This window comes from Anolis carolinensis, chromosome 4 (assembly GCF_035594765.1).
Source record: "Anolis carolinensis isolate JA03-04 chromosome 4, rAnoCar3.1.pri, whole genome shotgun sequence".
Classification (NCBI taxonomy): Eukaryota; Metazoa; Chordata; class Lepidosauria; order Squamata; family Dactyloidae; genus Anolis; species Anolis carolinensis.
The window spans coordinates 74,791,379-74,819,266 of NC_085844.1; the positions used below are offsets into that span (position 1 = coordinate 74,791,379).

The 27,888-nt window shown below is 42.6% G+C and overlaps 2 long non-coding RNA genes across 2 annotated transcripts; one reads left to right on the forward strand and one right to left on the reverse strand.

Annotated features, from left to right (window-relative positions):
* LOC100568238 (partitioning defective 6 homolog gamma) lies at positions 1-27,695 on the forward strand. The gene is made up of 4 exons (XR_010006097.1): positions 1-465; positions 7,904-8,117; positions 25,109-25,330; positions 26,934-27,695. It is a non-coding gene; the product is annotated as a partitioning defective 6 homolog gamma (long non-coding RNA).
* Positions 10,192-16,780, reverse strand: LOC134298964 (uncharacterized). Its single transcript, XR_010006099.1, has 2 exons — positions 10,934-16,780; positions 10,192-10,851 (listed from the first exon to the last, which is right to left on the reverse strand). It is a non-coding gene; the product is annotated as an uncharacterized LOC134298964 (long non-coding RNA).
* Positions 27,696-27,888: the final 193 nt, after the last annotated feature.

Below are 27,888 nucleotides of genomic sequence, written 5' to 3' on the forward strand. Positions count from 1 at the left end.
GAGGAGGTGGGCGTGGCTTCGGCGGGCCCCCGCCTCCCCCTTGAGTCAGAGACGCGCGGCCGCGGGCGGGCAGGTAGACAGGCAAGCGGGCTGCCTGGGAAGCGAGGGCGAACAGAATGGCGGAGAGGCAGGCGGGCGCGATGATTGGCGGGCGGAGACAAAGTGGCCGAATCTTGGGAGCCTGGACGCTCGGAGGAGTGGCTGGGCAGCAACGGCCGCAGCGAGCCCGAGGCGCCGTTGTTTCAGAGCGAGGAGTTCGGAGGTTTTTTTTGGCGCGAGGAGAGCGAGTTGGCGGCGTTGGAGAAGGTCGGAGCCCTTTCGGAGCGAGGAGAGCGAGTTGGCGGCGAGATGGCGGCGTCGGAGGTGTTGGAGGGGGAGGACGGCTCAGGGAAGATGAGTCGGAGCGTTAGCCCGTCCCCGAGCCAGGAGAGTTTGGGCTTCGAGCCCTTGGAAGTCAAAAGCAAGGTAAGCCCCTCCTTCCATGCCCCACCCGACCCCTCTTCCTCCAAATGAATGGAGAGGGAAACTTTCTGCGGCTCCCGGAGGCTTTTGTTCGAGGCTCCTTCCTTCCCGCAGAAGGGTTGGAGGTCTTGGCATTCCTTCTCTTCTGCGTTTCCCACACTTTTCTGCCTCCCCGACTTCTCCAGGCCTGGCTGACACACACACCTCTCCGTCCCTCCCTCTCTCTGCCTGCCTGGCACCCCTGAGGCTGCTCTGCCCGCCTTCAGCTCCGCCCACTCGCTCCTCTTTCTCCTCCTGTTTCCACTTGTTGGGACAGTTGCGCCTCTCCGGGTCTGGCCCTCTTTCCTTCTTCTGAGCCGCCCCATCTCTCCTCTCCGGTGGGAGACAGAGCTGAATGTCTCCCTTCCACACAGCCCATAGTCCAGGATACCAAGGCAGGAAATCCCACAATATCTGCTTTGAACTGAGCCCACACTCAAATAATGTGGGTTCTCCCACGTAGTCCCTGTGAAAATCCGCACATGTGGTAATTAGTTCACGTGCACAGCAGTAACGGAACATACCGTACAACAGCTATTTGTAATAAAGTAACAATTTTCCGCCGTTTGCAGCAGTCATACGAACCTCTCTCAGCTTTTCTCCTCAGACTTACTTATCTTCACCTCACTGTGGCGACTCCGGTCTTCAAAAAATGCCTGTCCTGTGGGGGGGGGGGGGGGGGACTCCTTGACACAGACAGGCATGACAAATGTCTCCTTTGTTTAGGAGAAGCACACACCGTCACTTCTTGCTCAGCTTGCCGTGCTTTTACGCCCCAAGCTCGGAAGATCAGAGAGGCACGTCTTAAGGCAATTCTATATGAGCGTGCCTTAATGCCTCCTCAAGCCTTACTGCAAGCCTCAGCGCCTCCAACACCAGGCCACTCACTGGACCTTCCCTTACAAGTTCCCTCAGCACCTCTTTTCTCTCTCTTACACTCTTCTACATCAAAGAGGCGTCACTCCAAATCCCCTTCTCTCCGGGAAGGTGCAACCCTGGAAAAGAAAAGGAAGAAAAAGAAACACCATTCTGCTTCAGCAGAGCCGGCCAGCCTTCCGCTTCCTGGCGCCTGCACACCATTGCAACCTCCATCCACTCCGAGAGGCTGCTCCTCTCATGGGACAGAAGGGATGCAAGTAGCCCCAGCTACTCCAGTTCGGGAAGAGAGTGCGGCCCTGATCCCTACGGAGACAGCCCACCTTCCCGCTTCAGACCGCCACAACTTTCTCCTCACCCCTCAAAGGGGAGGAATGCGGTCAGGACCATACGGGACCGAAGCTATACCATCCCGTAGACAGCCAGATGGGGAGCTCCCTCCTTCAGCTCCATTGAAACCCCCTTCTAACCACATAACGCCGGCGCAAAGGCCTCCCTCTACAGAGCCTATGCCAGCAACTTCGGTCCCTGAGCCTCCATTACACTGTGCAGGCTCCATTCCCATCTCCATCACAACGGAAGACATGGCATGCTCCTGATACCATACTGACGTCATTCCCACAAGAGAATATTTTTTCAGTCCCGTAGAGGCCCTTAGTCGTCCACAGCCTCCTCTATTAGCACCACAACACGGACAGCCTGCTTTGCAGCCCTCCTCCTATGATACCGAAGTACCCATTCCTTACCTTTCAGATTCAGACTCTACTGTTTCAGATGATCATAAGGAGCCTGCACAGACAGACTCTACCATACCAGAGGAATTTCTTACTTTTTCCTCCCTCATGACTCGTTTGTCAAAGGCCTTGAATTTACCAGTACCTACTCCTCAGAAGCCTATTGAAGACCCGCTGTTTCCATCCGAGCAACAGCTGCCTCCTACCTCCTCATTACCTCTTCCACCTTTACCTTTCCTGTTACAGCTCGCTCGTACTCCTGACACTTCTCCCCTAATGGTCCCTCCAGTCTCTAGAAGGAATGATATACTTTACAAAGTAGATCTTGCCTCTGCTTCATGGGCATTGAAACCTCCTAAACCGAATTCATTGGCCATCAAGGTCACTCCGGGAAAACGTTCAGAACGATCTCACCCCACTCCAACAGATAAGGAGGGCAGAAAACTTGAGCATCTGGGTAAGAAAGCCCACCTTACTGCCGGATTTGTAACTCGTCTAGCTCATTACACAGCCTATATGGCTTCTTATCAAGACTATTTATGGAATAAGATGATTACCTATATCGACACTCTTCCTCCAGAACATCGTGTGTTGGCAAGAGCATATCACCAGGAGGTGACAGCCCTTGCTAGGCCTCAAAAGGACATGTCAAAACACACTGCAGATGCGGCAGGCCGAATGTTTGCAACTGCAATCCGGCGCCATGCATGGCTCCGTGCCTCTACACTTCCTGAGTATGGAAGAGAGATCGCGGAGAACCTTCCAGTCCTCGATGATGGCTTATTCCATCCAGATACTGATGAGCAACTTCAAAGTACGCAAGACATGAAAAAGTCGACTTCCAAATATGGTTTTACTCCTCAGAACTCTTTTCAACCTAGAAGTAGAAATACACAATTTTCTTATTATCGTCGTCCCTTCATTACTGGGAATCGACCATTCCTGCAAACATCTCAACCACCTCAATTTTGACAACAACCTACAGGTCGCCCTCGGCAACAGCCCAGAGGCTGTTATCAGCCTAGGGCAAGGGGCCGCTTTTAACGCGCCTCACACTTTACCCTCCCTTAACTCCACTCATTTCTCTTTGGTGATGGGTTCTCTACAGTTACATGATGCCACTCCTCCCTCCACTTACATTAATGTGGACATTACACAAAATTCTTCACTTGTTTTTGGAAATAGGTTAGCACTTTTTTCTCACGAGTGGCATCGTATTATATCAGATAGATGGGTTTTACAGGTTATCACGAATGGTTATTCCATCGAGTTTCACACACAGCCGAAGACAGGCCATATTAAAGTTACTTCTCTTTCATCACCGATGTGTCAGGAAATTTCTGAGTTGTTGAATAAAGGGGCAATTGTGCCCATTGATCCTTTGTTTTACTCTCGTTTCTTTTCTCGTTACTTTTTAGTTCCTAAAAAGGATGGCGGTCAGCGTCATGTTTTGGATTTGAGACCCCTAAACTGTTACATTACAGCCCATAAATTCAGAATTATTTCCATTGCCACGATTTTACCTCTGTTACCTGAACGGGCATGGTTTGCTACTCTGGATTTAAAAGATGCATATTTTCATATAGCCATCGCCCCCCATCACCATAGGTACCTAGCTTTCATGGTCGGGGAACGGGCATTTTGCTTTACAGTTTTACCCTTTGGAATCTCTACCGCACCTCGTGTTTTCACGAAGTGCATGGCGGCAGTAATTGCTCATCTCCGCCTCTAGGGAGTTACTGTTTATCCTTATCTGGATGATTGGCTTTTTGTTGATAAATCCAAACAAGACCTTCTCCACAATATTCACCTTACCCTCTCCCTCCTTCAGAATCTAGGTTTGGTGGTCAACACCAAGAAGTCCAAACTACAACCAACCCAACACATAGAATTTATCGGCACCTCCCTCGATTCCATTTCATGCACAGCTCATTTACCGGAGGACCGGTTCCGAGCACTCAGATCACTCATCCTTCAAGTTCTTCATGCGCCTATGACACCGGCCTCTCGCATACAGACTATACTCGGGCATATGGCTTCTACAACAGCAGTAACACCATATGCCCGTCTTCGCATGCGTACACTCCAGGCATGGTTCCTCCAGGTCTTCGACCCATGCAAACATGACCCACATACAAGACTTCATCTTCCACCACATGTCCATCAATCACTGATATGGTGGACTCATCGCTCTCAAGTCTGTGCAGGAATGCCATTCAGACCAGCAGGCCCTTCCACACAAATCACAACAGACGCCTCCCTCCATGGTTGGGGGGAGCGTTCTCCGGCAATCTCTCAGCCCATGGCCATTGGAGCCCTCTCGAATCACGCTACCACGTCAATGTCCTGGAACTTCTAGCACTTTTCAAAGGCCTTCAAGCATTCCGCGACATTCTTTCAGGCTCCACAGTTCAAGTATGCACAGACAACACCACCGTAATGTGGTATGTCAACAAACAAGGTGGCACCAGATCCCGCTCACTTCTCAAACTCACAGTTGTTCTTTGGGACTGGTGCATCGCCCACAATATCACTCTCTCTGCCATACACTTGCCGGGTCACGAAAATATCACGGCAGACAACCTCAGCCAGATAACATCCATACCTCACGAGTGGTCGCTCCACAAAGACAAGATAGCCAGACTGTTCCACAAGTGGGGACAACCTCAAGTCGACCTCTTTGCATCCCCAGCAAATGCCAAATGCCATTTCTATTGCGCTCGAGGTATATCAACATCCAACAACCGTTGTCTGGGAGATGCATTCCTTTTCAACTGGAAAGGTCTCCTACTCTATATCTTCCCTCCAACTCCCCCCCTCACCAAAGTAGTAGCCAAAATTTACAAGGACAAAGCCAACTGCGTTATCTTAACACCATGGTGGCCCCGTCAACCTTGGTTTCCACTACTTTCAACAATGGCAGCAGGGACTTACTACACCCCTCCACAGCGCCCAGACCTTCTAACTGCAAACCAGGGCACACTTCGCCATCCAGACATAGACCGCCTTCGCCTTACAGCGTGGCGGATCCACAACTAACTCTATCTCAACCAGTTAAAGACATCCTCCAAGCGGCTTATAGACCGTCTACGAGAAAATCATACAATTCAAAATGGGAGAAATTTAATACTTTCGCCCGCCAACATCACGTTGACCCCCTTTCTGCACCCACATCCATCCTGCTAGAGTTCCTCGCCTCCTTAGCATCAGCTAGTTTATCTTTATCATCCCTTCGCTGTTACCTCGCAGCGATTACGGCTCACCGCCGCAAACATGGTCTTCCTTCCTGTTTCCATGACCCTATGATCCAGTTGTTTCTTCAAGGATACAAGAACACTAACCCCCCTCGTCCTTCCACAACCAAGGAACTTGGAATTAGTCCTTTCAGCTTTGACAAAAAACCTTATTTCGAACCACTGGCTACCACTGACCTTTCTTACCTTTCATGGAAGACAGCATTTCTAGTTGCTATCACATCGGGACGTCGAGCCAGTGAGATATGTGCCCTCCGTTCCAACAAACCCTATGTTCGATTTCACTCCGACAAAGTTGTCATGCGCCTCGACATCTCCTTTTTACCAAAAATAGCATCCCTCTTCCACCTTTCCCAAGAGATAGTCCTACCAGCCTTCTACCAAAACCCATCAACACCGCTCGAATGCTCCCTTCACCTGCTGGATGTCTGCAGAGACATTTCCTTTTACCTCAATAGAACTGCACCTTTTCGCACTTCACCAAGACTTTTCCTAAAATACCGCTCTGATACCAAGGAGAATCCAGTCTCATCCCAAAGACTATCGGGATGGATCGTAGCCACAATTAAGTTGGCTTATCATTTACACCACAAGACGCCTCCCCTACCTCTCAAAGGACATTCCACGAGGGTAATGGCGACCTCGGTGGCTTTTGATCGTGGCGTACCTTTAGAAGACATCTGCAAGGCAGCTACTTGGGCTATACCTTTGACATTTGTCAATCACTACAAATTGGACCTCCTTTCTGAACGACATGCAACTTTCGGGAGAGCAGTGTTATTTTCAGCAGTAGCATGACTCCCACCATCCACAGTGAGTAGCTAGCTAATCTACCACATGTGCGGATTTTCACAGGGACGACGTGGGGGAACAATGAGTTGCTTACCTGTAACTGTGGTTCTCCGAGTGGTCACCTGTGAAATCCGCACATCCCCGCCCTTCCTCCCCTCTTTATGTCATGCCTTGGTGACTTTGCCGCTCTACGGCGGGGGAACTAAGGCCGAGGCTTCACTGAGCCATATATATACCCTCTGGGGAGGGAGCATGGGGCAATTATTACTTTATTACAAACAGCTGTTGTATGTTCCGTTACTGCTGTGCACGTGCACTAATTACCACATGTGCGGATTTCACAGGTGACCACTCGGAGAACCACAGTTACAGGTAAGCAACTCATTGATTTTCTGCTTTGGTATTCTGAGTTATATGGCTGTGTGGAAGGGCCCTTAGCATGATTTTCAAGCCAGACTCTTGTTTTTATAATTTAAATATAAAAATACAGATTATTTTTAAAAACAAAAACAAACAAACAGCGCTTCTAGATTCAATTTTTTGCGTTTATTATTTAGGGAAGTAACAAATCAATACGGTTTTATTTAGGGGGCCCCTTCCACACAGCCCTATATCCCAACATATCAAGGTAGAAAATCCCACAATACTGATTTGAACTGGAGTATATGGCAGTGAGGACTCAGGGCCCTTCCACACAGCCCTATATCCCAGAATATCAAGGCAGAAAATCCCACATTGCCTGAGTGGACTCAAATAAAACCCAGTTCAAAACAGATATTGTGGGATTTTCTGCCTTGATATTCTGGGATATAGGTCTGTGTGGAAGGGTCCTGAGTGCACACTTCCATCTACACCATTTAATATGGCCTTCCACACAGCCATATAACCCAGAATATCAAAGCAGAAAATCCCACAATACCTGATTTGAACTGGAATATAGCAGCGAGGACTCAAATAACCCAATTCAAAGCAGGTATCATGGGATTTCCTGCCTTGATATTCTGGGATGTAGGGCTGTGTGGAAGAGCCCTAGAAGGGCCCTCTGTTAACCCAGTTCAAAGCAGATATTGTGGATTATCTGCCTTTATATTCTGGGTTATATGGCTGTGTGAAAGGGCCCTAAGTAGGTTTAAGGCGCATCTGCACTGTGGACTGTACGCAGCTTGACAAAACTTGAACTGATGAAATCCTGGGAGTTGTATTTATTTCATTACTAGTTTGGATACCCAGCATTGCCCGGGTTGTTCAAAAAAGTCAATTTTAATTGTCCAAAATGCATAAGTTTGTGGGTGAACTACAACTCACTTCATACCAGGTTAACCCCGTGAAACTTCATTAGTGGTTAAAGTTTGTCATGTTGGGCAAGTTTGCTCCCTAGATGCATCATTATCCAAAGGCTTGGCCCCACAGCCATGATTTTGCTTTTTTTCTGATGACCAGGAGGGAGGGTGCTAATTTCACTGGGGAGTGTTCCAATCTTCAACTGTCGATTTCTGAGAAATGTCTCCCCATGGATGAACTCACCCAAGTGATGGAAATATGGAAGATCTCCTTTTGACCTTGACTAACCTATTGTCAGTTATTTGAAACTCAGTGTGCTCCATTACTACTTCAATCTGGAATCGTAATAAGAAAATAGCGTTGCTTACCAACCCCGTTTATTAGTCAGATTTTTTTTCATGTTGTATCAAATACATTTGCAAAATCCTGACATCTTTTTCTCTTCATTTTTTCCTTTGATTATAGTTTGGTGCTGAATTTCGAAGATTTGTCATTCATCGCTATAAGCTACCAAGCTTTGAAGACTTCGTCAGACTTATTCTTGATGTTCTCAATATAGTCAACCTGAAAGTAAAGCTTAGATATGCAGATTACCATGGGCATCTTTATGATATTCACAGCTGCTTTAAGGCTTATCTATCAGCAGACCCAACACTTAGAATTTTTGTACAACCACAAGGTAAGAGGACATGGTCTTTCAGCTCCTGGAAGTATCCGCTCTATATTTTTTCAAGTGATTTACAGTTTTTGAAGCCCCACTTCAGATGAGAACATTATTTGTATTGGATCCTCAACCCCAGTAATTAAAGAGTATAATTTGTTATAATGGAAGCAGGCCTTTGTCATAAAAGAGAGAACTGAAATGGATCAGCATATCAAAATAGCATGCACCTAGAATAATTTGGATATTCATCTCATTAATACGCAAATGCGAATGATATTACATCTGCTTTAGTGTTATTTAAAAACCTTTCTTAGTATGCAGATCATTTAATTTGGATCTTGTTTTTTAAAAATAGCTGAAATTTAGTGAATATTACATGAATAATATTACCTGGGCCAGCTAGAGCATGCGAGCGAAAGGAAAGGGAAGGAGGGATGTCTCTGTGGTTAAAATGGCACTGGTTCGCGGGCGGGCTCGCGTGCTCTAGCCCAGACCTCCAGGGCGCTCTATGGTCCCAAGGGCGCACGCGTCCTGGTGGGGCCTAGGCCGGCACTGCTGGCAGCAGCGGCTGCTTCCTGAGGCAAGCGAACAAGCGGACATGCCCTCGTCTCCTCCACCTTCACGAGTGGTTTCTTTCTGTTGCCGAGGCCAAGGCTCTAATCTGAGGTAAAAATGGGCACAACCGGAGGGAGGCCTAGTAGCTAAAACAGGCACGGCCCACCCTCCAGGTGTTTTTGACTTCTACTCCCACAATTCCTAACAGCCTCAGCACACCTTCCTCGGCGGTGGCTCCCTCCTGCTAGGTCTTACTTTTGGGGATGTCTTATATTTAGCCAGTCACCAAAATCTCTACTAGGTCTTATTTTATGGGGATGCCTTATTTTCGGGAAAACACGGTATCTCCAGATCAATTCTCTCTTGAAAAAACAAGGTGTACTTCTGATTTAGCTTGCATATAGTACTGGAAAATGCAGAGTCTTGTGATCTTGCATCACATTTTTACAATGCTCCTTTATTTAAAGAATGCCGAGGAAGGAGGAGGAGAAGGAATGGGGCGGGGAAAATGGCTTACTCCTTGAGTCCTGGAGTAAACACACTGCTGTGTTTGGCAATCATGTTAAATCTGTTTGCAGTAAAATCCATCTTCTTCCTGTGTTCCTCTTTTTGTATTCCCTTAGCAGCCATTACAATCTTACAGCTACTGTTCAATTTCACAGCTTCAAATGTAGAATGAGTTAAACATTTTTTTTTCCTTTGGAGTCACATATCTACAAAGTAGGGTATAGTTCGCTTGGCCTGACTTCTCTTTTTGTCCCCAGAATAAAACGTTTCTTCTTGTTTAAGCTTTTTTTTTTATTAAATAAACACCCTGATTCATTTCCCGGCTGTTTGAATAGCTTTTTATTCTTATTCTGCAATATTATTGCATTTGCTCTGTTATGGATCTCTTGTGGATAAGTATGAATTTGATGATGGTAAAAAGAGCTCAATCTCATTGTGTCTCCCAATGAGACCTACAGAATCAGTGCGGTTGTTGTAAGTGTTGCATTTCATTCAGAAGTGGTTTCAGAGAGCCTTCTTCAATTGAGATTAAGACTTGGATTTAGACCTAAGGTTGAGCGTAAGGTGCTTAGTTCTTCTATTTGTTCCTGAGACCAGAGCATTCAGGAACTCCCAGGAAGGAAATGGGTGTTCCTCTGCCATGCTCCATCTGACTTTCTGCTGTCACTTGACAGTGGCTGAGTGGGTTGTAACTAGACTGCCATCTTGGGCCAATATCCCGCTCTCATTTCAAGATCAAGGGAAATGCACAGCTGGTCTGCTCCAGTGTTTTTTCTTTCCCCTGCTAAGTCTACTGAGCACCAGGGCTGCTAATCGCAATGCAAACAGGCTTGCTTCACAGGTGGAAAAATTAATAGACTGTGCCATGGGGACCTGGGTTTAAATCCCACCTGAATTTGACTGGGTTGGCCTTGGGGTGCATTGTGTTCATTTAGCCTTTGTACTCTGGGAAAGGTGCCTTGCTTCAGTGGTTGTGATAAGAAAGGAATGGTTATCTGCCCCGAGCCTGTCAAGAGTCAGACGCCAGTTAACAAACAAAACAGAGTTTATTCCAAAGATAAGCCAAAAATAACATAAACACAGAAAGTATCCTTGAAACACTTCACTTATCAGTGTTTCAAGAGTAGTTTGGACAAAAATGACCCAAAAACAAGCCATGCTATTTTCCCATGCTGACATTCAATAAAAACTAAAGACGCTTCAATTCAGCTTTGGAAAAACAAATAGAGTTGACTGCAAGAAAATATGCAAAATAAACGAAGGCTTGCAACCTTCCAAAAGCTGCAGAGTATAACAGAAAGTGCAAAAGCCTCTTTTGGCTTCAAACCGTTTCTGCAAACAGACAGCCGGCTCTGCGGAGTTAAAGGGACAGTTCCCAAAAGAAAAACAGCAAACTGGCTTGAAAACAAACAAACTAGAAGAGCAGTAAACTGCTTCCATGGTGCAGATAAAGCCGAAGCTTCAAAGGGATGATGAATAGCCGTCGTCAGGAGAATCCAAGGTCAGGTCGGGAGGCAGCAGCAAATTCCGAAAGGCAAACCAGAAGTCAGAAGCCGGGAGTAGTCGTCAGTCAGAGAGCGTAGACAGAAGCCAGGTCAAATTCAATCCAAAGTCCGAAGAGGGTGCAGTCATCCAAACCAGGTCCACGATAAGACACAGCGAGAGCCAAGCCAGATGGTATCAGCAGCTAGAAATAGTAATCAGAATGCAGTCCAGGGAAACCCACACAGTTCCATCCCTCTGCTGTAGAGCAGTCCCAGATAACTTACATCCGAATCACAGTCCAAGTCCAGTCTTCACGGAAACACAGAGATCCCAATGGCGCCTCAGCAACACCTTGCCACACGCAAAGTGCATTGGCCAAACATTCCCATTTTATTCTCCTTCCTCCTGGGTGACCAAACACTCACACCCAAACACCAGGTGTCCCAAATCTACTCAGAGTCCGAACTCCACACAGCTAGAGCTCGTGGATCCGGAGTACCTAGCAATTCATCGGAGTCCCAATCATCCTGCCCACACTTAGCCCCATGAACACTTAAAGAACCATCCTCCCTTCTCCAAGCATCCCAAGTGGGATCAGCTCCTGCAGAAACCCCAGGTTCAGGAGTATCCATAGGCCCCAAATCCCCAGACATCTCCGGCTGTGCCCATTCAGTGCCCACTTCCCCAGCCACCACCTGTTCCTCAGCATCCATTTCCCCAAACTCCCCATCTGAATCTTCCTCAGAAGATCCCCATATAGCTCTCCAAGTCGCTTCCTGCGCAACTCCTCCAGTGAACCCTCATCACGAGGGTTTTTTCTTCCTCTTCGAATCCCATCACCATCAACCATAATCCCCGAAGGCGCAGTCACAACAGAGCCTTGGGAGTTAGAAAAAGAAGCATATCTAAATAAAAATATAGGACCAGTAATAAGTGAGCCATTGGCTTTTTGCCTTGGCGTGACCAGACATCCGCTGGTTTCTTGTGAAGGACAGACAGTCTTTGTGTCCTCCTGCTGCTGCTAATCCCTTGAGCATCCATGTGGGTTGTAATGCAAAATCCTTCTATGTAGATATGGATAAGATTTTTTGTTTGCTAATGAAGAAGGGCTGGCTTTGCCCACTCTCTGGAAGGCAGACATGAGCAAAGAAGTTCATCTTGCCAAGGGATGCACCTATTTTCTTCTAATATGACAAATCAAAACACTTTAAATAGGTGACATATGATGTTCTTCCTTTTTTTCTCTCCTCTCTGCCATTACCACTTCTTGGCTTATGCATTGCAAGAAGATGAAGCAGCCTTGCAGTGAAATGAGCACTTAATCCTTTTTAGCTTCATGCAAATATTGGAATCGCAACAGAAAGCTGTTAAAATAGTTAACAGCCCTTAGAGCTCCAGGCTGCAGCTCATGTCCTTTTCCTTATCCTATTGCATTTATTTGTTATCTTGGCCTTGCTGAGCTCAAGCTGGATCTTAAAGGCCTCCAGTCCAGGCTCTCCCCAGTCCTTGAGCTCATTAAAAGTGTCCCAGGTAGAAACAACCAATATGCCTTCAGGCCACCATTAACTGTGTTTTGTCCCCCATGAGCACAGTCTTGATGCTTCTCCTATTTCATTGAGCCTTTGGTACCGATTGAGATGATGTTTGTCTGGTAATATCTTCCAGTGGCATCTGGTTGTTTTGTTTTGAGCATGGTAATGGAGCGCAGAAAACATTCATGGGGAAAGTAGTCTTGTTTTTCTACACTTCACTTCCATGTTTGCTGTGGGTAACAAGTTTCATGAATCACATGGAAGACTCCAGATTTGTAGGCTGGTGTGTGAGGAACAGAGAAAGAGACAGAAAAACAGCATAACATTTTCACTGCTGGATTCAGCAGCTTCCTGTTAGCAGTGGACTAAGAACACTCTGAAAGTGTGCCAAGAATGTAAGAAGAACCATCCTGGATCAGACCAAAGCTGTGTCTCGCCCAGCATGCTGTAGTGTTTACTCGGTGACCTACCAGTTGTTTGTACAAACCCCGCTCCTCTGGGCAAGATGTCCCATGGGTTGTAATTTTGGTTTTGGGACATGTAAGCCCCTTGGTAGTGTAGTAGTCTAGTTACTGCTTTGTGCAAGTGAATATATGCACTACAGTATCCCTTATCCAAAATACTTGGGACCAGAAGTGTTTTGGATTTCAGATTTGTCCAGATTTTGGAATATCTATGTTTGCATATACATATATGAGATACCTTGGAGAAATTTGGTCAGATAGTGTCGACTCAGCTGCAGAGACGCAAAACAAGGTTCTAGGTCCTTTATTCTGGGCAAATCTTGTTAAACATCACACTACAGCAGGTGAAAAAAACGATAGTTTCCCAGAGGCTGGGCAGCCAAGTTCTCTCTTCAGATGAAGTACAAGGCCCCAAGAGAGGAGGGAGAAGCTATTGCATCATAACTAGGGGTACAGAAAGCCAAGAGGGGCAAACTACAAAGGAGGAGCTATTGCATCATAACTAAAAGAGTACAGAAAGCCAAGAGGGCCAAACTACTAATCAAACACAGTATGGAAGATGCATATACAGTAGAGTTCCGGTTATTCGACATAAACGGGGGGGCCGAATGTTGAATAACCGGAACTGACGGATAATAGGCAATCCGGTTTAGGGAAGCATGACTTCATGGAGAGCCATTACCTTTTTGCCAGAGCAGTACCTATCGATCTACTCACATTTTGCATGTTTTTTGAACTGCTAGATTGGCACTAACAGCGGGAGCTCACCCCACTCCCCGGATTCGAACTGCCAACCTTTCGGTCAGCAAGTTCAGCAGCTCAGCAGTTTAACCCACTGCACCACCAGGGACTCCCTGTGGAAACATGTACTTATCAATAAAAAGTCTTCTGTGCCTGTTGTTTCCTTCGTTGTACTGTTGTCTCAGCATATCTGTTTCCACCATGTGTCCAAGATTTCCATATTTACGCCAAACACTTCTGAAAATTCCACCCCCGCCTCAAGTGAGGTACTTCCAATCTTATCCCAAGCACCAGAGATACCTCTATTTCCTAATTCACAACTAAGGTGATATCCAGTTAGAGGGAGTGACCAGGTCTTCCCCTCCTCCTCCCTTCAACTGTTCAACCTTTCTCAAGATTGAAGCTCTTAAGGAGGATTACAGACACATACTTTTCAAAGTCAAAGAAAACCAGCCAGCCATAGATCATTTCATCCTCCACATTACGATCCTCCAGAACTGCTGCCACATCATAACGCCCTGCCTTACACATCTTGTTACCTTATTTTCTATTAGCAGAAAGCGTGACAAGCTCATCTGAGGTTGGGGCCATGAAACTCTGAAGCTCATGAAGCTCATCTGAGGTTCGGGCCTCCTTCTTGTCCTACCAATGGCAGGCTTTTAAATTGTTTTAAAACTGGCAATACTTGTGTTATAGTATTTCTGTTTTGTAGTAGATCAAAAAGTAAAAAAAAAATATCAGAAAAGAAGGATCAGCTTTTGCGATTAAAGACTCCATGGGTTCAAGGTAATTTTAAACAGCTAGACAAATTTAGATGGAATTCGTATAGTGTCTTAGAAGAGTCATAACATGTGTCTAAGCAAACTGCTTATTTGCTTACTCTGTACTGTTAGATGAATAGAAAACGAAACCAATGATAACTAACATTTAAATCTTTGTCTAATAAATATTATAGTAAAAAACAAAAATGACAGCTAAAAGTAGAAAAATAAATTGTAAAACAATAAAGAACTTCCTAAATATTTAATGAATATATTCAATTTTTTCTATTAAACCATTTTAACAACTTGTGGCATTTTACAGAACAGAAACGCAGAGCTGGGAGTAAACCCCCCTCCTTTTGAAATAATTTTACTGGCATAACTTATAGAGAACCTCAATAATGATAATTTAAAACAAATCTTACTCAAAACTTCTAATATATTGCTAAATTGTAGAATCCGGGGCAAAGTGTTACATATTTAATGGTGGCAGCTTCGGGATCCGAAAAAGTACCTAAATCCAGTGTTATTAAGCGTTGGGATCCGAAAAATACCTCAATTCAGTGGTATAAAGTGTTGTGATCCAAATAAAACTGAAATCCAGTAGTTTGAGAAGCCAGAATAGGAAGTAATACAATATAGTTTAGTTCTGAGGTTTACCTCAGAGAAGAAAAATGGCACCTCCTAAAACAAGACCAATGCATGCGGAGAATGTGACAGGCTTCAGAGGAGGAAGGAGGACCTCAGGGACAAACAACTGAAGTCCTGAGACTGAAATTAGAAATGAGAAAGATGGAATTGGAAGCTGAAAAGAGCAAAGGGAACACGAGAGAATGATGTTTCAAATGAGATTACAGGACAGAGAAAGTGAAGTATTTACTCCACATAATTATAATGAGTTCTCAGCTAAACTGAAAAGATTTTCAAAATTCCAGAAAGGAGATGATATAGAAACTTTTTTATCATCTTTTGAAAGGACCTGTGTGGAGTTGGAGATTTCTGAGGAAAATAAGATGTCGTATATGAAACCATTGATCTCAGTAGAATTAAACCAAGTGTATGCTGATATGAGGGATGAAGAGATAACAGATTACCAGTTATTTAAAGAAAGGGTGAAGATAAGATTTGGCATAACACCAGAACAGAGTAGAAGGAACTTTAGAGAATTAAAGAGGAAGATAGGTGAAACATATACACAATTAGGAGCAAGATTGGATAATAAAGCATTGGATCAATGGATAGAAGGAAGCCATGTGAAGACATTCAAACAGCTGAAACAACTTATAGCCTTAGAGCCTAATTTTATAAATTAGTGCCTATGCAAATGAGATGATACATTAAGGACAAGAGGATTGATAATGTGGCTGGAGTTGCTACAATCCTTGAGGAGTTAGAAGGAGATTTTGAAATGAAAAACATGAACATGCCATTTAAGAAGTACAGTAGAGTCCCACTTATCCAACATTCGCTTATCCAGCGTTCTGGATTATCCAATGCAGTCTGCCTTTTAGTAGTCAGTGTTTTTATAGTCAATGTTTTCAATACATTGTGATATTTTGGTACTAAATTCGTAAATACAGTAATTACTACATAGCATTACTGCGTATTGAACTACTTTTTCTGTCAAATTTGTTGTATAACATGATGTTTTGGTGCTTAATTTGTAAAATCATAACCTAATTTGATGTTTAATAGGCTTTTCCTTAATCCCTCCTTATTATCCAACATATTCACTTATCCAACATTCTGCTGGCCCATTTATGTTGGATAAGTGAGACTCTACTGTCCTATAAATAAAAGGCGGGAAACTTTGCAGCTAAGAGTACTGTGAGAGGGGAAGTGTCAACACAAGCCTATGGGAGAAATAGTAACATTAATAGAAAGGAAATGCTAACTCAACCTTATGAGAGGAATAGTAATTACTCCAGGAGAGAAATGCCAAAAACAAGTTTTGAAAAAATTACTTGTTTTAATTGTCAAATATTAGATCCAAATGTCCAAGGTTAAGTCCAGAAAAGAAAGTCAATTTACCTCAGAGAAATGTTAGAATGATACAGAAGGCAGGAGATAATGTAGAGATAGAGAAAAAGCCTAGTGGGGATATAAAGAAAAAGGAAGAACCGATTAGGGTATTAAGATCTGATGTGACAATATTGCATGAGGAAATGATAAAATCAGATCAAATTGTTCCTGATAAAAAGTTTTTGCTGAAGGGAATTCGAGGACCATCATTTGTAATACCAGTAGCTGAGATCCCTATTCAGTTTCGTAATTATACAGGAGTGTGGCATATTGGAGTAATGTATATTGAGATAAAAAGAGACTGATTTAAGTCTGGGTTCTCAGTTAGGAAAAAAAACAGAGAAATAGAGTTTTTTGAGACTAGAATTCAGTCGGGTGACTAGAGTGAAGAGTAACTTTGAGATTGAATTGCCCAGTCAAAAAGGCTGTGGAGAAATAATATATTTTTGAAAAGAAAAATAGAGCATTAACAAGTTAAATTAAGTTTGAGTGTTTGGAAAGTTATATATATCAACAGCTTTGTGCAACCAAGAGAGTGCAAGGCTATATATATTATAACAACCAAGTGGAACTGGAGAAAAGAACCTTTGTAACGAGATACGCTTTATGTACCAAAGAATTCATAAACAAACATGTCTTTGTTTCAATAAAGATAGTGTCTTCACGTTGTGAACTGCACCTCACAGAGTCTAGCCAGGATTCTTCCATCCCTCTCCCCTCAGCACCATATTGCCTCATACGTGCACACGTACATGCTTGTTATGTGTATATTGTCGGCAGTGGCTGGGATTTTGGAATAGAGATCGCCCACTGCCAAACGGAGAAGTTCCTAATCGCCCTGAAGATCTTTGTTACAGCTGCCAATTTAATTCTATGCCCAGTGGAAATATTTTGGGCCATCAGACTTTTACAAACTGAGTAGGGCTGGGTTTTCGATGCAGCATTGTGCTGCTTTTAAGGGTTGTATATAGTCTTTTAATAAATGTCAATGTTTTCAGTGTTTAATGTTTTAACTTTATATATTTGGTTTATAAAATCTTATATTTTTATTAATGTTTGTGTATACTTTTAAATTTGTATTTATTGAAATATGCTGTTAGCCACTTGGACTCCCATGATTGGGAGAAAGGTAGGATAAAAATAAATAAAATAAAATAAGATTTTATTTATATTTTATTTATTTATATTAAAAAGCTTCTGAGTTAAGCAATATAAACATTTCTACACAGTTTTATTTCAAGTACAAGAATAGAAAGCATTATCAACCCTTCAAGGGTTTAAACCCTGCATAGTACAAAGAAATGGGGTATAAGGGATTGGGACTATAAATTTGAGAAAGCACATTCCTTTAGAAACACTTTAATACACGGCACTACGCAGTAAAAAATAAAAATGACAGCTAAAAGTAGAAAAATACATGGTAAAACAATAAAAAACTTCCTAAATATTTAATGAATCTATTCAATTTTTTTTCTATTAAACTGAAGGGGCAAAGATGTAAAAATATGTAAAAAATACTCTTCTTTAATCCAAAGTCAAAATCCTGTGGAGAGGGTGAGGAAGGACACCACGAAAGTTGGATCATCAAACTGCAAAAAAACTATTGCGAGCTTTGCAAGAATGACAAATCAAGCATACATCAATGCAATAAAAGGATTTGTCGCACTTTAAAAATGGTTGCAAGGGTTTTTATCACTTCTACAGAAAATAGTAAGCATATTCTTACTGGCTTACAAAGATCATTTACGCCATTCTTCTAATGTTGGCTACATCACAAGCATCTTAACCATCATGCAGGGCCGGCCCTAGGTAATTTTCATGTGGCAAGCAGTATTTTTGCCCCCCCCCCTCCCCCCCCCCCCCCCCCCCCCCGACAAACCAGTAAATCATTCCAACAAAGGATTCCCCCAGGCAGGAAGCAACCAAACAATTGAAACATTTATACCTGCCTCCAACAGACAAGAGTTCTTTCTTCTCCCACCTTGGACTTTCCGCAGATATATAAACACCACTTGATTAGTTTCCAACCTCTAAGGATGCCTGCCATAGATGCAGGTGAAATGTCAGGAGAGAATGCTTCTAGAACATGGCCATAGAGCCCAGAAAGCTCACAGCAACCCACTTGTCTTTACTGTATTACATAAATGTAATGTGCACCTCAATTTTGGAATAGTAATTTAGGCAAAAAAGGTGTGGCTGAGATTGATGTAAATATGGTAATTTTAGCCTTCTTACACAGATAGAAGCTTGAATAGGGCTACAGTAAAGACTTTGGCATTTTAGAGAATATGCTCAGCATGATAACTATGGTCCGTGTCCTCTGCTGAGCATGAGAATGATGAGCAAATCTTCTTTTCAACCTCTGACAACTCTGATGGCAAGGCTGGGGTGATTTACTTGAAGTGGGGACAAACTTAGTAGATGTGGGCGAAACGTCAGTATTTTAAAAACTCTAAAATCAGGACAGTAAATAAAGAACACCACTCAGAAAACAAAGGAATTCCAGACAGGAAACAATCAGGGCCAGCTAACACCTCCCAACAAAAGATCACCCAAGGCAGAAAGCAGCCAGGCTTTGAAGCTGCAAGACTATTTAATGCTAATCAAGGTACCTCAGATAAGAGTTTTTTTTTCCAACCCTGAACATTCCACAGATATATAAACCCCACTTTCCTAGTTTCCAAGAGACCTCACAACCACTGAGAGTGCCTGCCATAGATGCAGGTGAAAGGTCAGGAGAGAATGCTTCTGGAACATAGCTACAAACTCACCAGAGAGTCTGGGAAAACGGCCAATGAATGTCCGTGCAGTAGAAAGGAGATGAGGGGGGGGGAGGAAATAAGGAGGGAAGGAAGGAAGGAAAGAAAGAAAGCGTGAAGGATGGGAGGGAAAGAGGAAGAAAGAAGGTCAGAAAGGGAGAGGAGGGAGAAGAAGGAGGGAGGAAGAAGAGGGAGGACGCCAGGGGATCCTCAATCAGGGCAAGCTGACACCTCCCAACAAAGGATTACCCCAGGCAAAAAGCAGCCAGGCTTTGAAGCTGCAAGGCTATTTAATGCTAATCAAGGTGGCCAATTGCAACATTCACACCTGCCTCAGACAAGAGTTCTTTTTCCCACCCTGAACATTCCACAGATATATAAACCCCACTTGCCTTGTTTCCAACAGACCTCGCAACCACTGAGAATGCCTGCCATAGATGCAGGCGAAACGTCAGGAGAGAATGCTTCTGGAACATAGCTATAAACTCACCAGAGAGACTGGGAAAATGGCCAATGAATGTCTGTGCAGTAGAAAGGAGATGAGGAAGGAATGAGGGAGGGGGGGAGGGAGGGAGGAAAGAAGGAGGAAAGAAAGAAGGAAGGAAGGAAGGAAGGAAAGAGTGAAGGATGGGAGGGAAAGAGGAAGAAAGAAGGCCAGAAAGGGAAAGGAGGGAGGAGAAGGAGGGAGGGAGGAAGAAGAGGGAGGGCGCCAGGGGATCTTCAATCAGGGCAAGCTAACACCTCCCAACAAAGGATTACCCCAGGCAAAAAACAGCCAGTCTTTGAAGCTGCAAGGCTATTTAATGCTAAGAAAGGTGACCATTTGCAACATTCACACATGGCCAGAAAGTCCATGAGAACCGCCATCCGCGGGCTGTGGAAGGGGCAGGGCCGAAGGGCACTTCCAAGGCACTCCTTTGGAAGCAGGGGGCGTGGTCTCCTGGGAGGTGTGTGCCCTTAGGCCCCGCCCCGCCGCAGCCTCAAAGCCTGGCTGCAAGGCATTCCCCTCCTTGCAGAAAGGGAGAGCAGGTAAAAGAGGAAGGAGGGAGGGAGAAGAGGGAGGGCGCATTTGGGCGATGATGCTGTGCGTGCATGTTGGTGCAGGGTTTCTATCACCTGTGCGGTGCAGTGCACTATAATTATTCGGGGGCGCTGTCGAGGCCTCGACAGCACCCCCTCCATGTGCGCCCGAAGCCGCAGCTTTGGGCGCTTCAACGTTTGTCCGGCCCTGCCATCATGTAATTCCATTGGTTTTCTATGCTGTAACAACATGTGACTCTATAGACAATGGTGCGTTCATGTTATTGACCCTGATCTCAGTACCAGCTTATCTTCCTCTCATTGCAAGTATAGGTTCGAAACCGTATGGGAATCTGAGGGAGTAGTGGTTAACCGGTTCTGACTTGATGTATTATTATTATTGAAAGTAACTACTTCTTCTCTGGAACAACTCTTTTTCCAAACATCAGCATTTTCTATCAAACATAGGCTTTTTCTCAAACATAGGCCTTTTGCAACTTAGGTCAATAAAAACATATGGGACTTGCAGTCATTACAAATATCTTTGAAAATTCTCTTTTTAAACCCACGTCCCCCTCAAAACCATTTTAACAACTTGTGGCATTTTACAGAACAGAAATGCAGAGCTGGGAGTAAACCCCCCTCCTTTTGGAATAATTTTACTGGCATAATTTATAGAGAACCTCAATAATGATAATTTAAAACAAATCTTACTCAAAACTTCTGCTACAGTAGAGTCTCACTTATCCAACACTCGCTTATCCAACATTCTGGATTATCCAACGCATTTTTGTAGTCAATGTTTTCAATATATCATGATATTTTGGTGCTAAATTCATAAATACAGTAATTACTACATAGCATTACTGCGTATTGAACTACTTTTTCTGCCAAATTTGTTGTATAACATGATGTTTTGGTGCTTAATTTGTAAAATCATAACCTAATTTGATGCTTAATAGGCTTTTCCTTAATCTCTCCTTATTATCCAACATATTCGCTTATCCAACATTTTGCCGGCCCGTTTGTGTTGGATAAGTGAGACTCTACAGTATATTGCTAAATTGTAGAATCCAGGGCAAAGTTTTAACAAAGTAGATCAAAAAGTCAAAAAACTATATCAGAAAAGAAGGATCAGCTTTTGCGATTAAAGACTCCATGGGTTCAAGGTAATTTTAAACTGCTAGACAAATTTAGATGGAATTCGTATAGTGTCTTAGAAGAGTCATAACATGTGTCTAAGCAAATTGCTTATTTGCTTACTCTGTACTGTTAGATGAATAGAAAACGAAACCAATGGTAACTAACATTTAAATCTTTGTCTAATAAATATTTTAGTAATAAAAAGAAAATGCCCATCACGTATTATGATGATGCATTAACTAAACCACCATGGGCTGCCTGTTCTTCACAATACATCCATACAGAAAGGTTCATTCAAACAGAACTGTCAGTGACCAGCAGATGGTGCTCATCTAGAAAGGAAGTACTGTATGCCAACACTACACATCTCTATCTCACTTTAAAAATACATACCGTATATACTCGAGTATAAGCTGAGTTTTCCCACCCCTTTTTAAGGCTGAAAAAGCCTCCCTCAGCTTATACTCAAGTGAGGGTCCTGGTGGGACCCTTACTCTGCCAGGACCCTCACCCATACGCACCCAGCTGGGCCCTATGCTGAGAGGAGAGGGCCCTGCCTTTCTCTCCTCTCTCTTGCTCCAGCTGGGTTGCTGTGTGGCTGTGTGGAAAGGGCATCCACTTGGTGTTGCTCTCTCCACACAGCAACCTAGCTGAGAGAGAGAGAGAGGAGAGGAAGGCAAGTGCCCAGAGAGGGAGGGGGAGAGAGCGAGCTCCAAGAGAGGATGAGAGGAAGAGGCCGTGGTTGCCCTCCAAATTTACAGAGATGTATCCACATATGGGATAATAATAATAATAATAATAATAATAATAATAATAATAATAATAATACTTTATTTTTCTATCCTGCCACCATCTCCCCGCAGGGACTCAGGGCGGCTAACACGGGGCAAAGGCCTTACACTGTTGGTGGTAGAGTATCTCTGTGACTTCACATGTGTATTTGTGTGCAAACATCTGGACATCACTCTGTCAGATGATCCCTTATAGGTCCTTAAAAGTGCTGATATTTTGTTTGGCAGAGACCAAAGTTCATAAAATAGTTACTGCTTAATTGTTGGGTTGGTTTTCATTGTGGTATGCAAGCTTCCGGATTGCACAGAATCCAGTTGTGGTTGTTGCTATTTTTGTTCTTGTTATTATAGCGGGCCATTGGTGTCCACTGAGGTTTGGTTCCAGGATACCAAATGGTTCCATGGATACCAAAATTCATGTTTGCTTGAGTTATTTATTTATTATTTACAGCATTTTTACCCCCGCCTTTCTCACCCGAGGGCACTCAAAATTTAAAAACATATGTATATTTATATGTTATGCAGTGACATAGTATAAAGGATGTTGCTTGTATAAAATGGAAAAATACGGGGGGGGGGGTGATTGTGTGTGTTTGTGAATATTTTCATGCTGTGGATGGTTGAATCTGTGGTCACAGAGGGCCAATTGTATATGAAGTCTGTCACCCCTTTAAGGTCTTTTTTTTAAAGTACAATTTATTCAGAGGAAGTTTACTATTGCCTCCCATTGAGGCTGAAAAAGTGTGACTTGCTCAAGGTCAGGCAGTGAGTTTCCATGGTTGAGCAGGGAGTCAAATTACCAGTCTAACACTCAAATCATTATACCATGCTAGCTCTCTTATCATGGTTCTTGTCATTGTTGTTATTTCTATTGGATGGATTCCATGAGGCTTACGTTCAGTAAAAAGTTAATTGTCTTTGTTCAGAAATGCACTGGACGATTATAGTTTTATGAGTGGTTTCAATATTTCCATTAACTTAAAAATGGCTTATTAAGCAGAAAAAGCAGTTGTGGTCAATGGACAACAAATGATACTTCACCTTGGTACATAGGAAAAATAGTTTTGTTGGTTCCCCACATCAGGTAACTTAAGAAAGACTGTTATATACACCACAAACCCTTCACAATGAATTGCAGTGGGTAGCTACTAGCTGTGCTTCTTTCTTATATCCCAGATTGCACCTATATTCTGAATTAATTCCTATTTTTCAATATTATTTCATGGAGCCCCCAGTGGTGCAATGGATTAAACCCTTGTGCCGGTAGGACTGCTGACTTGAAGGTTAGGTTGCTGACCTGAAGGCTGGCAGTTTGAATCCAGGGAGAGCACGGATGAGCTCCCTCTGTCAGCTCTAGCTCCCCATACAGGGACATGAGAGAAGCCTCCCACAAGGATGGTAAAAACATCAAACATCCGGGTGTCCCCTAGCAATGTCCTGGCAGATGGCCAATTCTCTCAAACCAGAAGTGACTTGCAGTTTCTCAAGTCACTCCTGACATGAAAAGAAAAATTATTTCATTGAGTCCATTCCCATCTTGTCTTCGTGCAGCCATTTTGTGGTGGTCCTTAACATTTATCTATGGCTTCTGTTGTCAAGTAATCATATAAATCTCTCCTACTCTGATTTAACAGTCTTCTTGTTTTCTTGGATAATGTTGTGCCTTCTTGCGCTTGACATCTCTTGCACTTGATATCATGCAGTGAGTTCAAGATGCTCATTACCAGCACGTGTGGCCAATTTCCAACGCCATCAAGGGGAAGAATATACAGTATTCCCCCAAGAACAGTCTGTGTTTGTATCTTCTCTCCTCTTTAACTTAATCTGGTGCCTTCTCAGTCAGAACTGGTGCATGGGGATGGGCTAAGAAAACTCTCAGAAGAATGTTCTCAAATTTCACTCACTGAATTGAGCAGAACTGACATGCAGTTTGTTGGAACATGACTCTGGGGTTCAAATTCCTGCTTGGTTGTGAAACCCCACTGAGTGACTTTGAGAAAGTTGTACACTTTTAGCCCCAGAAAACACCATGATAGGCTTGCCTAGGGTTGCTCTAAGTGGGAAACAACCCGAAGGCACACAACAGCAATCGTGATTGGATCATGCTAGGTCTTGGGAAGATGCTGTTGGAAAATAAGGCTTGAAGGAAGATATGACAGGGCTTATGAAATCTTTTGTAATCCAACTTTTGTAATCAAGGATGGGATGGGGGCCAAATCCCCTTCAGAACTAGTCACCTGTCCCAGCAGAGATTCTGTTTTGATCACCAAATGGTAAACCAGTCTTATTCCCAAGCACTCTGCTTGTAAATAGATTTGTGCAAAAACACTTGAAGTGTCTATTGTCTTTGTTTGAAGATGCTGATATTGCAGGGTAGGAACGGAATCTACCTGGGAAATGAGGGATAAACTGAAATCCCTAAAAGTAAATTACATTGAGATTTTGCAAGAGGAAATTGCTGCTAAGAAATGAAGCATTATAAACTAGGGGAAAGTGGAAATGTTGTATTTTGGTTGAGATGTATTTTGTTCTACTTCACGTGGGGGACCATAGGGGAGGGCACACCTTTGTTACAACTGTGGTTGGAAGAGGTAGTTAAATGGCCAATGTCATGGTTAGCCATTGCTCTGCCTCCAGATTGTGCATTAAGTGGAGACAAGCCTGAATTTATGAAGCTGAACTCGGTTTGGGGAATGGAAGGAGAAACGGAGCTCAGTGGTTTGCTTTTTTATACATTCAGACTAGAGTTTTGATTCTGAAAGAAACTGCATTCAAAGTATAGCTTGTCCTAATTATTGAATTACAGCAACTAAAAAATCTTCAGCTGTCAATTTCTGAGAAATGTCTCCCTATGGATGAACTCACCCAAGTGATGGAAATATGGAAGATCTCCTTTTGACCTTGACTAACCTATTGTCAGTTATTTGAAACTCAGTGTGCTCCATTATTACTTCAATCTGTAATCGTAATAAGAAAATAGTGTTGTTTCTTCATCTATTTTCAGAACTCTTTCACCTCCCTCACTTTCCTATCAATATATTGTTCCACCACTTTCGATGTATTATGCTTCTTTACAAAATAAAAAATAATAAGAAAGAAAAAAAAGAAAATAGCGTTGTTTACCAACCCTATTTATTAGTCAGATTTTTCCTTTTTTTCATGTTGTATCAAATACATTTGCAAACTCCTGACATCTGTTTCTCTTCATTTTTTCCTTTGATTATAGTTTGGTGCTGAATTTCGATGATTTGTCATTCATCGCTATAAGCTACCAAGCTTTGAAGACTTCGTCAAACTTATTCTTGATGTTCACAATATAGTCAACCTGAAAGTAAGCTTAGATATGCAGATTACCATGGGCGTCTACGTCCTCTTTATGATATTCACAGCTGCTTTAAGGCTTATTTATCAGCAGATCCAACACTCAGAATTTTTGTACTACCACAAGGTAAGAGGACATGATTTCTCATCTCCTGGAAGTATGCGCTCTATATTTTTTCAAGTGATTTACAGTTTTTGAAGCCCCACTTCAGAGGAGAATATTATTTGTATTGGATCCTCAGCCCCAGTATTTAAGGAGTATAATCTGTTATAATGGAAGCAGGACTTTGTCATAAAAGAGAGAGCTGACATGGATCAGCATATCAAAATAGCATGCACCTAGAATAATTTGGATATTCATCTTATTAATACGCAAATGCGAATGATATTGCACCTGCTTTAGTGTTATTTAAAAACCTTTCTTGGTATCCAGATCATTTAATTTGGATCTTATTTTTTAAAAATAGCTGAAATTTAGTGAATATTACATGAACTACTCATGATCCACCAATGACTTATTTCTTTGTCTATATACTGAATGTATGTTTACCTCCCCTTTCCTTCCTCCTTGCAACCATAAAAAGCTAGAATCCTTTAAAAAATTACACTCTAGAAATCAACATATTTTTAAACAGGTAAATAAATACACTACTGGCAAGGGAAAGAACCATCTATGTTATATTACTTATTTCCCACTCTTGCGTTAGTTCCCACTCCACCTGATTGGCACCTAATTTATTTGACGTGCATATTAACTATCCCAAACTATTGCTAAACCATTCTCAGGTTTGCAGAGATATTGAAGAAGTAAAGACTTTGTTCCCATATGGCTGTGTTTAGAGTTGGGTTGAGATAACTGAGTGACAGAGTGATGGAGAAGTATAAATGTGAATAAACTATCTTAGGAGTGACATCTAAACCAAAGGTATACTGATGTAAGCACTGGCTGTGCAAACATTGAAGAGCCTATTGCTATATATGAGACATTTTTGTTCTAGATGAGCAGTTTTCTGTGTTGATCAAAATATATAATGTTTCAAGATAAACAGAATCCAAAATCCACAAAAGGGTGGTACATTTATTGGCCAAGCAAAATGCAAAAAATACATTATATGAGGTTTCAAATGTTCACTGGCAAAGATGTTAAAAATCTTACAAAAAAGTGACAATTATAGAGTCACAGGCCTTCATCTTGTCTTAGATATTATTTCTGTTGCCAGCTAAGATGGTATTGAGGGATTTCAAGGCAGGTAGAACTCATTCTCAGCCAATAACTGTATCGCTCTTCTGTGGCTTTCCAAATTCTGTGTATCTTAAAACATTCTGCATGTTAATCAACACAGAAAGCTGCTCATCAAGAGCAAAAGGTTCTCATATATAGCAATCGGCTCTTCCCAGTTTGCTCAGCCATCTATTGCCATTTTGGTGGTAGATTGATGCCCATCTTGTTGAGATAATGAGCACTGTTGAAGTCTCATAAATTGTATTGTCGAAGGCTTTCATGGCCTGAATCATTGGGTTGCTGTGAGTTTTCCGGGCTGCATGGCCATGTTCCATAAGTATTTTCTTCTGATGTTTCACTTCATAAATTGTGTCATTTTTGTCCACGTGCACAAAAAGCAATGAAAGACAGGTGAGGAAATTTCAAGTTCATTAACAACAGATATACCAGTAAGTGGCTGGTTGCAGGTCTATGCCATGTTAAGAACATGTCATGTCTTTTGATGCAGGTCCAAAGAGAAACTCAGGACACCAGGAGCAGAGGCAGAGGTCTTTGAGTAAAGATGGCCAGCAAGGAAGCAAGTCCAGCGACTCCGGAGAAGAAGCAGACAAAGAGTTTATTTTTGTTTAGTTGATTCATCATCTCTTTGGCAGTGCAAAATCTGTTCTAACAATAAGAATTTGTATAAATAATATATATTAGATGCTTGCATATGATTTTTACATTCACCCTTGGGAGACCTTTTTCTTGTTTGTTGTACTGTATATAAAAACACAACCTCTTACATTTGTGTACTGTTCAAAGAAAAGCGAATTACTAAACCTTTGCTATGCTTCCACTTCCATAAGTTATATGTATGTTGTTGTTTTTTTATATCATATTTATTGAGTCACTTTCAGAATTATATAAAAGGTAGTTAAGGAAAAGAGGGAGGATGACAGGATAGTTGGGGAGGGTTAAGATATGAATTACTTATCCTTTGCTATGCTTCCACTTCCATAGGTTATATGTATGTTGTTGACTGGAATGACAGCAATGTACACCTTATTGGTATTGGTATTTTCTAGAGGCTGCCTTAGAGTGTCTCTCTGCATCCTTTCTAACTTTTAACTTGTTCTTCTTAAACAAAAAGGTAGTTTTTTTTTGTCTGTAAAAGCAATTTTGCTTTTCCCCTGTTTGCATATTTACAGTCATCTGCTTACAATACAGGCTGAATGAGTTTTATTCATAATGTATATTTGTACCAATAAAAATGATTTTACAACTGGAACAGGAGTTTCTAATTTTTAAGCTGTATTCTCGTGCTGTCTTTCAATGGCTATAATGCTTACTCATGTTCTAAGGCCAAAATCCGGAATGAGCAAGGAGTGGTCCTCCAGAGGTTTAGTAAGCTAGAAGCCCCAAAATTCCTCACTATTAGGTATAATAGCTAGGGATGTTGGGAGTTGTAGTCCAATGCCTTC